We start from the raw sequence: 13058 nt of genomic DNA on the forward strand, positions 1-13058 counted from the left end.
TGAAAACAAACACTTTCACAAAACGAGTAGTAATCGGAAGAAATTGACGTCACACTTAATGTTCTTTGTCGTTTTCTTTAGAAATAAGGGATGGTTCTCTCGATAGAAATCTTGCAATACCAACCAATAAATTAAACGCCACCTCAAGTACCATCCAACGGGAAAACTAGCGTGGACCGGAGACAAAAGAGTTGGACCAAATGTTTCTGCAACGGCTTACAGTATCCAATCAAAAGTGAACACGTCAGTCATCCGTAATGTACCGAAAACTGAGGTATTCACAGCTGACTAGGCAGTCCCTTATACGATCCGGAGGAATCTCCGTTTAATTTTACTTACCGAAATGTCGGGAACAACGCTTCCGGTTACGGGTTCCGTCCTTGCAAATGCAGAGCAGAACCGTCGAATTTGTGTTGTATGCACAATAACCAGGTTTTCCCAACGCAGCTCAAACCCGCCTTGCACGGCCCTAACAAACCCGTTAATATTATTGACTAAAACATCCAGTACCGCCGATTTCATTACTGGCGTCACCACTTTATCCTTGCAATACCCATACCAGTTAGAGTTTGCTAGAATCGCATCCGACGTTAAGACATAGGATTGATTCTGGCCGGATACAAGACAGGATAGTGAACTGTAATTATTTAGATATGCTTTGGGGAATCCAAAGCAATCAAAGAAGAAAGCGAGGTTTGAAATGTTGTTAGAGTAGCGTATTTGAGGCACTAGGCTGGTGAGGGAGATGTTGTGGCGTAACCTTGTGTCACGATTTGATTCAGGTTTAGTCTTTAATACGCTTGGCGGGCTTACGTTAAGGGATACCACCGTCATTTTCGTCTGTAAGATTTTTGGGAAAAATGATGTTATTTTCAGGTAGACCTCCAAAAATTTAACGTACTCTTTGAGGAGGGGTGGTCGACCTCCTTGGGTGCCTAACCTTGGCACTCCTAGACCAACATCCCTTGCAGAGCGGCCCTGGTTAATGGCTAGCATGGCTACTAGGGTTCCTCATAGGCGCACACATGCCCGTGGGGACAATGCATGGACCGGCATTGCACTGCCGACACTCAAGGGAGGCTTGGCATGCAGGCCTGGTTCAAGTATGACCATTCACCACGCCAACCCCTTGCCCAAGCTAGGTGAGCTACCCCGTTGCCTATAACATATGGGTGTGTTCCGGCCCAGTGGTTGCCTTTCATCATGACACACAGGTGCCCACATCATTGGCATACATGAGACCCATCACATCGGTGCCCAGTCGCCTCACATCATGGCCTTCCCCCTTTAGCACGTAAGTAGCGCCTCCAATGGACCAACCAAAGCCAACCAAGTGCCCCGGCCATGCGACTTGAGGTCATGATCCAGTGCTACTGACCTTGGTGGAGCCATCCCATCGGACAACTCCCTAGCCTCCAAGCACACATAAGGCTTGTCCTAGTCTACCTTGGCCTGGACGCCGCATGGGTTTCTTCCGCTGTAGAACTACCCCCATGACAGTTGGTATCAGACCGAGTTAGCCAACTGTTGTTGCAATTGGTATCAAAGCAGGTTAGCACAGAGCCAGTTGAAGCGGTCATCTCGACAAGCAGCACATTGTGGGGTGCGGTCCCTAGGCATTTCCACATGGGTTCAAACAAGCAATGCACATCAGGCCTGCCAAGAGGCCATTCATTTGTGTCCCCATTCCAATGACCCCAAAAACAACACCTTTGTTGGGGCAGACGCATTGGTTTCTGTGCACATACGGGGGCACATGCATGAGCCTTTTCATGGAAGGCATATTGTGGTGGTTTGAGTGGGGGAGTGCCATGCTTCCTCACGGACATTGGTTGCTGTTCATTTTGGTGAGGTATTGGGCGGTGATCCTACATCTTGGTTTCATGACGTATGAGCCATTGTTCCGTAGCTTTGTTTGAGGCACTATCAAGGCAGGGACAATAGTCCGAAATTGGTTGGTGTCGACGGTTGGTTAAGGAATATCATTAAGGTGGTAGTTTTGCATCATGGGTCCTCGGTTGAAGCCACAATATTGGAATGATAGGAATGTGGGTACACTAGCTGTTGGAGCATGGCGGCCCTACACCGGCAATGCATCAGAGGACATGCTTAGCTCAACAACACAGCAGAACATTTGCAGCAACAACAACACATCAGTGATTTGCCTGCAGAACTAACCAGTAGATTTGTTGGGTGTGGGTCTAGCCCATATGGAGGGGCCCACCCCACCTTCATTTACTCCCTAAAGAAAAGGGAACCGAATAGTGGGTTACCACATTATTCGGTCTTGGTTTTGAGAGGAACAAAGAAAACGAAAAAAATTACATAACCAAAAAGAAAGTTTTTTCTTGGTTCTTTGAGTTTTATGAAGAAGAGGAAAAAATTGGCTCTTGTTCCATTCAAGATCAAGTTCGGAGGTGCCTTTCAAGCCCGTCCTTGATGATATTAAGTGCTGGAGTTAAGAATCTCACTCCAGTTCAGATTTGATGGTTCTTCTTCATTTTCTCTACTTCTCAATTCAGATTTACAGCAACTTGGTGAGATCTAAACATATGTTTGTGTTGTATCCACCTTGCATTTGGTGATGTTAATGGTGTTCTTGTGAGCCAAGGATTATTTCCTTGATGTTTGTAAGCCTCTAGTTGCAATTAGAGAAGACTATTGTACCCATTAATTTCTAAATTTGTGGAAGATTTTTACGAACCATAGGTCCAATGGTTTTTCCCCGATTTTGGGGTTTTTCATGTAAAAATTCCGGTGTGCTATTGTGTGGTGATTGTTATCTATTTTTCTGTTACTTGGTTGAATTGTTTACTTGTTATTATTGTTGTTGGCGAACCCATTTTGACATACAAATTTGGGGGAAAGTTTCTTGTTGTGCTGGGATTGGTTTTACATTCATTTATGCTACTGTAGTGTAACTTACCCAACAGTGGTATCAGAGTCATGTTGGCTGAAATTAATTGTTTGTGTTGATACAAATGGAGGAATCCTCGGGTGTTATGATAAAATTGACTTCATCGAATTATGCCATTTGAAAACCCAGAATGGAGGACATTTTTTATTGCAAAGATTTGTACTTACCCATAAGAGGTGATGAAGTAAATCCAAGTGATAAGTCAAGTGATGAATGGGGAATCATGCATAGAAAAACTGTAGGCCAAAGGGAAAGAAGCATAATACCCTTTATGTGATGCAAGTAAGGTTGAACAAATGAGAGGTGAATGCAGTTCATGATTCATCCATTGAGCTTTGGCACCGAAGGCTTGAACATTTGAGTGAAAAAGGGATTCAGATACTTTCTAGAGAAAATCTTCTTCTTGATGTGAAAGGTATGCCTCTTGAAACATGTGTACATTGCTTTTCTGGCAAACAGAGTAGAGTTGCATTCCATAAATTTCCTCTATCTAGAAAGCCTCATGTTTTAGATTTAGTTCACACTGATGTTTGCTACATGAAAGATAGATCTCTTGGTGGTGCATTATGTTTTGTGACATTTATTGATGACTACTCCAAAAAAGTGTGGACATTTGCCTTGAAATCTAAGGATCAGGTGTTGGGTGTTTTCAAATATTTTCATGCTAAGGTTGAGAGAGAAACATGGAATAAGTTGAAGTGCATCCGAGCTAATAATGGTAGTGAATATAAGGGTCATTTTGAAGAATATTGTAGGATCTATGGTATTAGGCTTGAGAAAAGTGTTCCAAAGACTCCTCAACACAATGGAGTAGCAGAGAGAATGAACAGAACAATTACTGGCAGAATCAGATGCATGCTCTCTCATGTTAAGTTACCCAAATCCTTTTGGGGTGAGGCTATGAGAACTGCAGTTGACCTCATCAACCTTTCTCCTTCAGTTCCTTTGAATGGAGATACTCCTGAAAGAGTTTGGACAGGGAAATCTATATCATATAGTCATTTGAAAGTGTTTGGTTGCAGGGCATTTGTTCATATTCCTAGAGATGAAAGATCCAAACTTGATGACAAGGCTAAACAGTGAATCTTCTTAGGCTATGGGCACGGCGAGTTTGGGTACAGGTTATGGGATCTAGTGGACAAGAAAGTGATCAGAAGTAGAAATGTTGTACTTCTTGAGAATCAAACAATTGAAGATATAGAAAAAAATGAGAAGCCAAAATTCTCTGTTTTTGTTCCAATTAACTTGGATCCAGTTTTCCCACTTACAGTTGATGGTGATCATGGAAGAGCTGTACCAAATGAACAGGATGATACAATTAGTGATGAAACTCCTATAAATGAAAATATAGAGGAAGTACAGAATGAACATGTATCTCCAATTCCTTCACCATAGGTTCAACTTAGAAGATTAACTAGAGAGAGAAGTCCTTCCACTAGGTATCCTCCACATGAGTATGTGATGCTAACAGATGGGGGAGAGCCAGAGACTTATCAAGAGGCTATGTCACATGACAAGAAATATGAGTGGCTGAAAGCAATGCAAGAGGAATTAAAATCCTTGCATGAGAATCATACTTATTGATGTAACCGTTTTCGGCCACGTACCAATGTTTTGTGATGTAAAATTTTTTGGCAAAGTACCTCGTTATTCGACCCGGTGGTGGCGTGCCTTAGTGACGAGCTACATGGTGGCAAACTCCCTGGGGGAGAACTGCTTAGTAACTAACTGCCTGGTGGCGAACTGCCTTGGTGGCGAACTGCCTGGTGGCGAACTGCCTTGGTAGCGAATTGCCTGGTGGCGAACACCCTGGTGGCGAACTGCCTGGGGGCGAACTGCCTTGGTGGCAAACTGCCTGGGGGCGAACTGCCTGGGGGCAAACTCCCTGGTGGTGAACTGCCTGGGGGCGAACTGCCTTGGTGGCAAACTGCCTGGGGGCGAACTGCCTTGGTGGCAAACTGCCTGGGGGCGAACTGCCTTGGTGGCGAACTGCCTGGTGGTGAAGTCCCTGGTGGCGAACTGCCTGGGGGCGAACTGCCTTGGTGGCGAACTGCCCAGGGGCGAACTGCCTGGGGGCGAATTGCCTGGTGGCGAACTCCCTGGTGGCGAACTGCCTGGGGGCGAATTGCCTTGGTGGCAAACTGCCTAGGGGTGAATTGCCTGGGGGCGAACTGGGGCGAACATGGGCGAACCGCCTGGTGGCTAACTCCCTAGTGGCGAACTGCCTGGGGGCGAACTGCCTATGGGCGAACTGCCTGGCGAACTCCCTACTAGGCGGTCGATGCCTTAGAGAATGTTGGAGCTCCCTGGTGCGGTGCAATCCGACTGCCCTCAGCATGAGGTGGTCTTCTTTCCTTTGTAAGCTGCGGGAGATGAGGGACCTGCGAGAACTCCATCTTTTCCTCCTCTTTGTAGGTGGTGGGAGCTAAGGGACCTACGAGAACTCCATCTTTTCCTCTTCCTTGTAGGTGGAGGGAGTTGAGGGACCTTCGGGAACTCCATGTCTTCCTCCTCCTTGTAGGTGGGGGGAGCTGAGTGACTTCTGAGAACTGCATCTTTTCCTCCTCTTCGTAGGCAGTAGGAGCTGAAGGACCTGCGAGAACTGAATCAGAGGTCCCAGGGGTACTTTCCCGGTGGGGGCTCTCCGATGCTTAAGTTAGCACTCTTATTGTAGAGAGCTTTGAAGATAATATGAGAGAGCTAGAGAGCAGGGTTACTTCCCTTTCTTTTCCATCCCCTTCCCCTTTGGGGGGTGAGGTCTTTATATACCGGAGTCCTCACGGGTTAGGTGGGTGAAAAGCCTCCAAACGGTAAGACTCGTCGCATCCTGCCAGAACCGGGGTACGGTGATGAACTCCTCGAGGTCGTCAGGCTGGCGCTTGTGACAGGCGGCCAGGTCGGTGCCTGGGCCGGGTTGTCAGAGGGGTGCCTACGTCAGTCGGCGGGTCAGTGTTTAGGCCAGGTCGTCAAGTCGGCGCCTGTGTCATTCGGTGGGACAGTGTCTAGATCAGGTCGTCAAGCTGGCGCCTGTGTCAGTCGGCGGGTCAGTGTCTAGATCAGGTCGTGAAACTGGCGCCTTGGCCGGATCATGCGCTAGGCTGGTCCAGGTCGTCCAGGTCGGCCAGGTCGCTCAGGCCGCGCGCAGGTCGCGCCAGGCCGGCCAGACAGGTGCCCGGGTGGGTCACCAACTTTGTAAGTTTGTTGGCTAGGTGTTTTCCTAGTTGTCACGAGGTGCCACATGTCACAATTTTACTAGAGGGCCAAATCTGCCCTCATCACTTATGATTTGGTGAAATTACCAAAGGGGAAAAGGGCACTCAAAAGCAAATGGGTTTATAAATTGAAATCTGATGAGAGTGACTCACAACTAAAATACAAGGCAAGGCTGGTTGTAAAGGGTTTCAGTAAAAAAAAAGGGTATTGACTTTGAAAAAATATTATCTCCTATGGTGAAAATGTCTTCTATTCGAGTTGTGCTTTGATTAGTTGCAAGTCTAAATTTGGAAGTTGAACAGCTTGATGTGAAGACTGCCTTCCTTCATGGTGATTTGAAAGAATAAATCTATATGGAGCAACTAGAGGGATTCAAAGAAAAAGGAAAAGAACATTTGGTGTGCAGATTAAAGAAAAGCTTGTATGGGTTGAAACAAGCATCAAGATAGTGGTACAGCAAATTTGACTCCTTCATGGTTAATCATGGGTACACTAGGACCAGTTTAGATCATTATGTATTTGTAAAGAATTTTTCTGATGGTGATTTTATTATTCTCTTATTTTATGTTGATGATATGTTGGTAGTTAGACATGATTCTAATAAGATTGACAAGTTGAAAAATGAGCTTAACAAGTCTTTTGCAATGAAGGACTTGGCAACAGCTAGACAGATTTTTGGTATGAAGATCTCTCGAGATAAACATAATGAGAAGTTATGGTTATCTCAAGAAAAATATATTAAGAAGGTTCTTGAGAGGTTCAACATGAGCAATGCAAAACCAATAACTACTCCACTTGCAGGTCATTTCAAGCTCAACACTAAACAATGTCCTACAAGTGAGAAAGACAAAGCTGAAATGAAGAAAGTGCCTTATGCTTCGGTAGTTAGTAGTTTAATGTATGATATGGTGTGCACGAGGCTAGATATTACTCATGCTATTGGTATAGTTACTCGATTTCTGTCTAACCCCGGCAAAGAACATTGGACAGTAGTAAAATGGATATTCAGGTATCTTAGAGGTATTTCTCAGATATGCTTATGCTTCAGAAATGGTAAAGTCATGTTGGATGGGTACACTGATGCAGACATGACTGGTGATGTTGATTCCCAAAAGTCCACTTCGGGTATTTAATGACTTTTGCAGGGGGAGCAATTTCATGGCAATCCAAACTTCAAAAGTGTGTTGCATTGTTTACTACAGAGGCCAAATACATTGCAACTACAGAAGCCTATAAGGAGATCCTATGGTTGAAGAAGTTCTTATAAGAATTGGGTATGAAGCAAAAAAGATATGCTCTCTATTGTGTCAGTCAAAGTGTTATCCATCTCTCTAAAAATCCAACTTTCCACTCAAGACTATTGTACCCATTAATTTCTGAATTAGTGGAAGATTTTTACAGACAATAGGTCCCGTGATTTTTCCCTGATTTTGGGGTTTTTCACGTAAAAATTCCGATGCACTATTGTGTGGTGATTGTTATTTGTTTTTCTATACTTGGCTGAATGTTTACTTGTTATTATTGTTGTTGACAAACCTATTTTAACACACAAAATTGGAGAAAAGTTTTTTGTTGTCTTGGGATTGATTTTACATTCATTTATGCTATTATAGTGTAACTTACCCAACAATATCAATCTCTTCAAAACCATCTCGACAGTGGAGATGAAGGTCGGAATGACCACTACAATAGTCGGGTCGATCACCTCCCCAAAAATGATAGCCGATGTTTTTGAAATCTCCACAATTAAATGTCTTCTGACTACAATTGAAGTACCTCCAATCGTCTTCATACAGAGAATGGGGAAGGTGGATTATAGAGATGAAGAGGAGGAGGGAGACGAGGTAAGAAGAGGGAAAGAGGTGGGGATGCATCTGCGACGATATCTCAGAGAATAAGATTAGAATATGTGAGGGATAATGATGATGAAATATTTCAAAGAAAGAAGGAATTGAAGGCAAGGCGGCAAATGAAGAGTAGGATAGAGGGTGGGAGAGCTTCGACCGAGTAAGGCAAGGCGGCGACAAATGACCAAAGTTTAAATATATATATATACTAAGCTGGGAAGGGCCTTTGTCTTGGCTACGTGGCCTTTCCTTCCCGCAGCAATTGTTATCCATACGTGAAATTTGTTTTAGCGTGCGAAAATCGCTTCCAGCCGGATGAGCTATCCGCACGTGAAGTTTTTCGTCACATGAAAGCTTTTCGTTCTGTGTAATCTTCTCCTTCTATCGTCCATGGCTACCTCCTCCGCCATTCTCCTTGCCTAGTTTAAGACGTGAGATGATCATTTGAAGAACCCTTCCCTAACGTAACCATCGATGGAATTGAATACAAAACACAAGAAAGAATCGACGCCTGCGATTTTAGTTTCTGGGTTCTCCAATATGACAATGGTCCCTTTTGCTGAAAGCCTCCTTATTAATCATCCACACCACGACGCTTATAGTGATGATTGTTACTCGGACAACTGCGTAGGTCTCCGACAACATACTCTCCCAGTCTTCCATTCCAAGGCCACATTTTTCCACTCCAGTGGCGCCGCGGCCTATTCGTCCTTCCGGGAACCACCACCACCCCCAACGCAACCTCCGGGTTCAGCTACTGCAGCCGATCTGTCTTCTTGCTGCTGGGTAAGTGGCCATTTCTGTGGAAGATTATTGGAAACCACCAACACCACGGCTGTGCCGGTTGAGCCGCCGCCTCCGCTCAAGGAAGAATACAGGGTTGAGGTAGATGCAGGAGGGCTTGGGCTCCTTCTCGTATCAAGAACTGAGGTAGGCTCGCTGCCCAGACAGCTATTGTCCTTCCACTTCCCTCTAGATCGGAGAAATGTTTGCAACTTCTAAAACCCCCTTCCCCTGCAAAACAAAGTACCCACAAACCAAAGCTCTCCAAAGGAGGAAGAATAGCACAACAAAAGAAGAAAAAAACTACTGAATTTTCTGCCACTTGTTTGAGCCACGCTGTATATTATATTAAAATAAATCAGAAAAAAAAAACAGCATCCATAAAAAGTTGAACTGCCCGAAACCTTTCATCGTTTCTATATGAAACTATCCGTACTTGTCCGTTTCATACATATTGTTTCTATATGTATCCGTACTTGTCCGTTTCTATATATTTCAGGATTACCATTGCCTCTTTCATTCATTTCGGATTCGTCGTTATTCACGTTCGGAGTGATTTGGTAATTTTGGACCTCGTAGCTTTCTACCTCAAGTTATCGAAATTAAATAGAATAATCAACTTGACATTTCAGATTTTTTCTCTGATCGTTTAGGTTTAATCCACGTGCTTAGTTACTAGGCGATTCCATCGTAGCCATTCAATTGTTGTACAAACGCGATTTTTTTTGCCCCTTTGTTGTTATTATTGGTGCCTGAAGAAAAACCACCTTTGAATTTTTCACTTCATTAAGAAAAATTAAAATTATAGGAAAATACATATAAATTAAATAATTAACTTTTATATGAATTTGTTGCTATTACAAATATAAATTTGTCACAATAAATCACGCCCTACCAGCTTTAACAGAACGAGTGATTGTCATCCCCATCCAAAGAAAAAAAAAAAACAAATTAATGAATATATGTAATAGCAAATAAGAGATAAAGTATGTGTATATGAAACAACCAAACATAAAATATTGATAGAAACAATAGATAATAAGAAAAGTGATAACAAAATAGGTATAAAAATAAAGAAAGGTCAAGAGGCATTGAAACAAAAAGACTTCAGTTAAGAGATTGTAAGATCGATGCTTGAAAATAAAGAATATCTCAACCAGGCAATAACAAAACAAAGCATCTCGAAAGAGAAGATTTACATCAATCAAAAGGAGAGGAATAAAATAAAAAAAAAAGGAAAGAATATATAGATAAATACATGATATCAACACCGCCTTTAACCATATATCTGAACACATCCTTCACTTTTCAAGATTCAATATATATGCATTTTTAGTATCATATATATTCAATAATTTTATAATTTGGTATATTGTCTAAATTAATATAGATAAAAAATCTAGTAATGTTATATATCACTGCACCAACCAAATATAGTTAATATCTCCCAAAGTCTCTTACACTGAATTTAATTATTCAATTAACGGAGAAGGTATGCATTAATAACAAGCATAATCAAACAAAACACTTTCAACAAAAAAATTAAAAATATACAAATATAAAAACCCGTGCTCAGTACGGATAATTTCGCTAGTATATCCTAAACACAGAATGGGCCTTCGTTAAGGCGACGTGGCCTTCTCTTCTTGCGGTATCGGCATGTGTATTCATTTTCTTCGTGCGAAAACTGCGAGATGGGCCTTCCCAATGTAGCTGACACGTCTTTCTCCCCTGCTTCCCTCTTCCCTCTTCTCTCACTCTCTCGTCCTAGTCCCTCTTCCTCTCTGGTACAGTTGAAAACTTGAAATGAATCATATCAGTGTAACTTACTCGGAGTTCATGTGTTCTTTAGTTCCTATGAGTTCGGCACACCCCAAACCCTGCTTAACATTCGCACCCAAATTGCTGGGAGAATGGTAGAGAGGTTCTTCTTCTTATCCACGAAACAACACATCGAGAAGGAAAAGGATGCAGCAGCAGCCAAATGGTGCTCCATTCAGGGCCTCCCTCATGCGGTAAGACATCCCTCCTCTTCCAGTTCGCTTTTAATTCCGCTTACAGTAACCCATTGTCATGTCGTCTTCATCTGCAACCACCGCAGGTTAGAGTCCAAACCCCCTTACTTATCCCAGGTATTTTACATTTATTACTACTCTCTCTGTTTTTCTTTCCATTTTAACCTGTATCTGTATGTAATGTAATCAGTAATTCATTTTTGAATGTTGCTTGCAGGGCATCGATGCCTCGTCTGATGTGTTTAACCGAATACGGATGAAGTGAGTGCGAGTGAGAGCATTGTCCACTAGGATATCAAGAAATTCACTTTTCCTTACTAATAATTTACATCTATCCAAGCATTTCTGTTCGTTGCCAGGTATGTAGAAGATTACGAGGGGATCAACAAATACTAGGCTGGATTTCACCTGCACGAACTCGGAACCTACCCAACAACCGTTGTAATCGATGATTTCGGAGATTTCTTCAATGACAAGTAAGTCAAGTCAGTCATGTGTTTGTGTTTATGCTCCTCAGAACCGAGAACTACCCTGGTTTCGGTTTTGCCGTTTTGGCTCCACACTTCTACTTGCAAGAATTGTAAAGAGAGACTGGGTAATCCAAGAGGAAGAGACCTCGCCATGGTTCGAACTCTGGCCTTGTGCAGGGATGCCATCGCCCATGCCAAGTAACTATTCTGTTCCCATAGTCTACATTTTTTTTTCGCTTGAAGCGTTGTTTGGTTGTTTTCTTTTGATTCTTAGCTCTTTATATATAACAGTGAGAGCTTGGCGTCAGGAGAGCCTTGCAGGCTCTTGTTATTCGATACCCACCATGGCGATACTCCAAGGTGGTTGTTCATTTACAAGAGGTGGATTCCCTCCATTTTTACCATTGAAGGTTAGTTTACAAGATGTATTAATAACCTTAACATAAATCCCTAAAACCATCCAACCCATTTTTTGTTAGTCCATCCATGTTTATTGACAACTTTTCAATCTTTTCCCAGACTTTTCCAATTCCGCCCAGTTTTTTTTTTTCTTCGTTTGACTTATAAAAGAATGTAATTAGATTGAGTCTCTGGATTTCGGGGATGGATCGGGATCCTTCATTCTGACAAGCAGCGGCAGTGCTCCGGGGAGTGGCTCCACAAGAAACAAAAAGCGATTTGCAAAATTCTCCACGGCTCTACAGTATTTAGTGTTGCAGGAGATTTCCGAAGAAACCGAACAGTAATCTCTTTCTTACTTCCAACTTCCAACTGTCTTAGTTAGTCATCACAGACACAAAACATCTATTATGAATCCTGATTCTGTATTAAGATATAACATCTAAGCAATCTGGGAAAACTGATTGCAACTTTTCCTACAATCCAGCAGCACCAAGCCCAAACCCCATGGTCCCCATCACAAAGACAGAGCCCCACTCTTGCCATTGCCACCCTCTCTCCATTAATGGGAAAATTTCAACATAATGGCATTATTCATAACAGTGATGATCCAACGAGAAGGTTTTTCTATTTCTTTTCTTTTTCAGTATAATATGTCCATAATAAGATCCTTATCCCCGCTTTTGTATAATGACGATGATAGAAGAATAGAACTATAGAAAGGCTTTGGGCTTCTCCGAAAATATGTGGTGAAGAACCGAGGATTAAAAAGGAGGGAACGAATAAAGAACACCAACATTTTTTTGGGGTTCAACACCAAAACAAGTTGCCACGTGTACAATTATTTTTGTTGTTGGAATTAGTACTGAGAATCCAAATATATTAGCTGGTTTTCCTCTGTTAATTACTATGCTCAGCAAAGTTTCTTAAGTTGGAAATTATTTGTGAAAAACTGAAACTTCATGTTTTTTCATTAACATGTCTTCTTCAATACATTATCCATAATTTTCATGTTATTTTTTTTATTGGTCGTGGAGCTTGGGATCTGAAGAGGTGGATGAGTCCAAGATGATTCCAATACTAAACAGCTGCCACTTATAAATCCTTGATTGATTTTTGAAAACTGCAATTGACTGCATCTAGTAGCATTACAATTAAGCGGCTTCTTCTTCTTAGAACATTTGGGATTTAATTTTTTTGGTTAATTTCTCTTTTTTTGGATGAAATGCCTTATTACTTTTTTCTGAATTTCTTGTAATTCAATCCATAGATATTCTGAATCTATATGCATTGAAGTTTTGGTATTTATGGTATCTCTCTCTAATAATGCCATTCTTCCTCATCAAATTGCCTTTTCAATTTGTCTACGTTATGAAATTTGATAGAGTTTCGTTTCTCTTCTCATGAACAGTAG

The 13058-nt window shown here is 42.2% G+C and overlaps 1 long non-coding RNA gene across 5 annotated transcripts; it reads left to right on the forward strand.

Moving 5' to 3' along the window:
* Positions 1 to 10442: 10442 nt before the first annotated feature.
* LOC148863691 (uncharacterized) lies at positions 10443 to 12548 on the forward strand. Of its 5 annotated transcripts, none has more exons than XR_016109064.1 (6): positions 10443 to 10775; positions 10862 to 10892; positions 10993 to 11036; positions 11135 to 11443; positions 11537 to 11655; positions 11827 to 12548. It is a non-coding gene; the product is annotated as an uncharacterized LOC148863691 (long non-coding RNA). The 5 variants fall into 5 exon arrangements; XR_016109065.1 differs by having other exon boundaries at positions 10445 to 10775; positions 10993 to 11046; XR_016109066.1 differs by having other exon boundaries at positions 10445 to 10775; positions 11880 to 12255.
* The last annotated feature ends 510 nt before the right edge of the window (positions 12549 to 13058 follow it).

This window comes from Nelumbo lutea, chromosome 3 (genome assembly GCF_056320005.1).
Source record: "Nelumbo lutea isolate HS-2025 chromosome 3, American lotus-T2T, whole genome shotgun sequence".
Lineage (NCBI taxonomy): Eukaryota > Viridiplantae > Streptophyta > Magnoliopsida > Proteales > Nelumbonaceae > Nelumbo > Nelumbo lutea.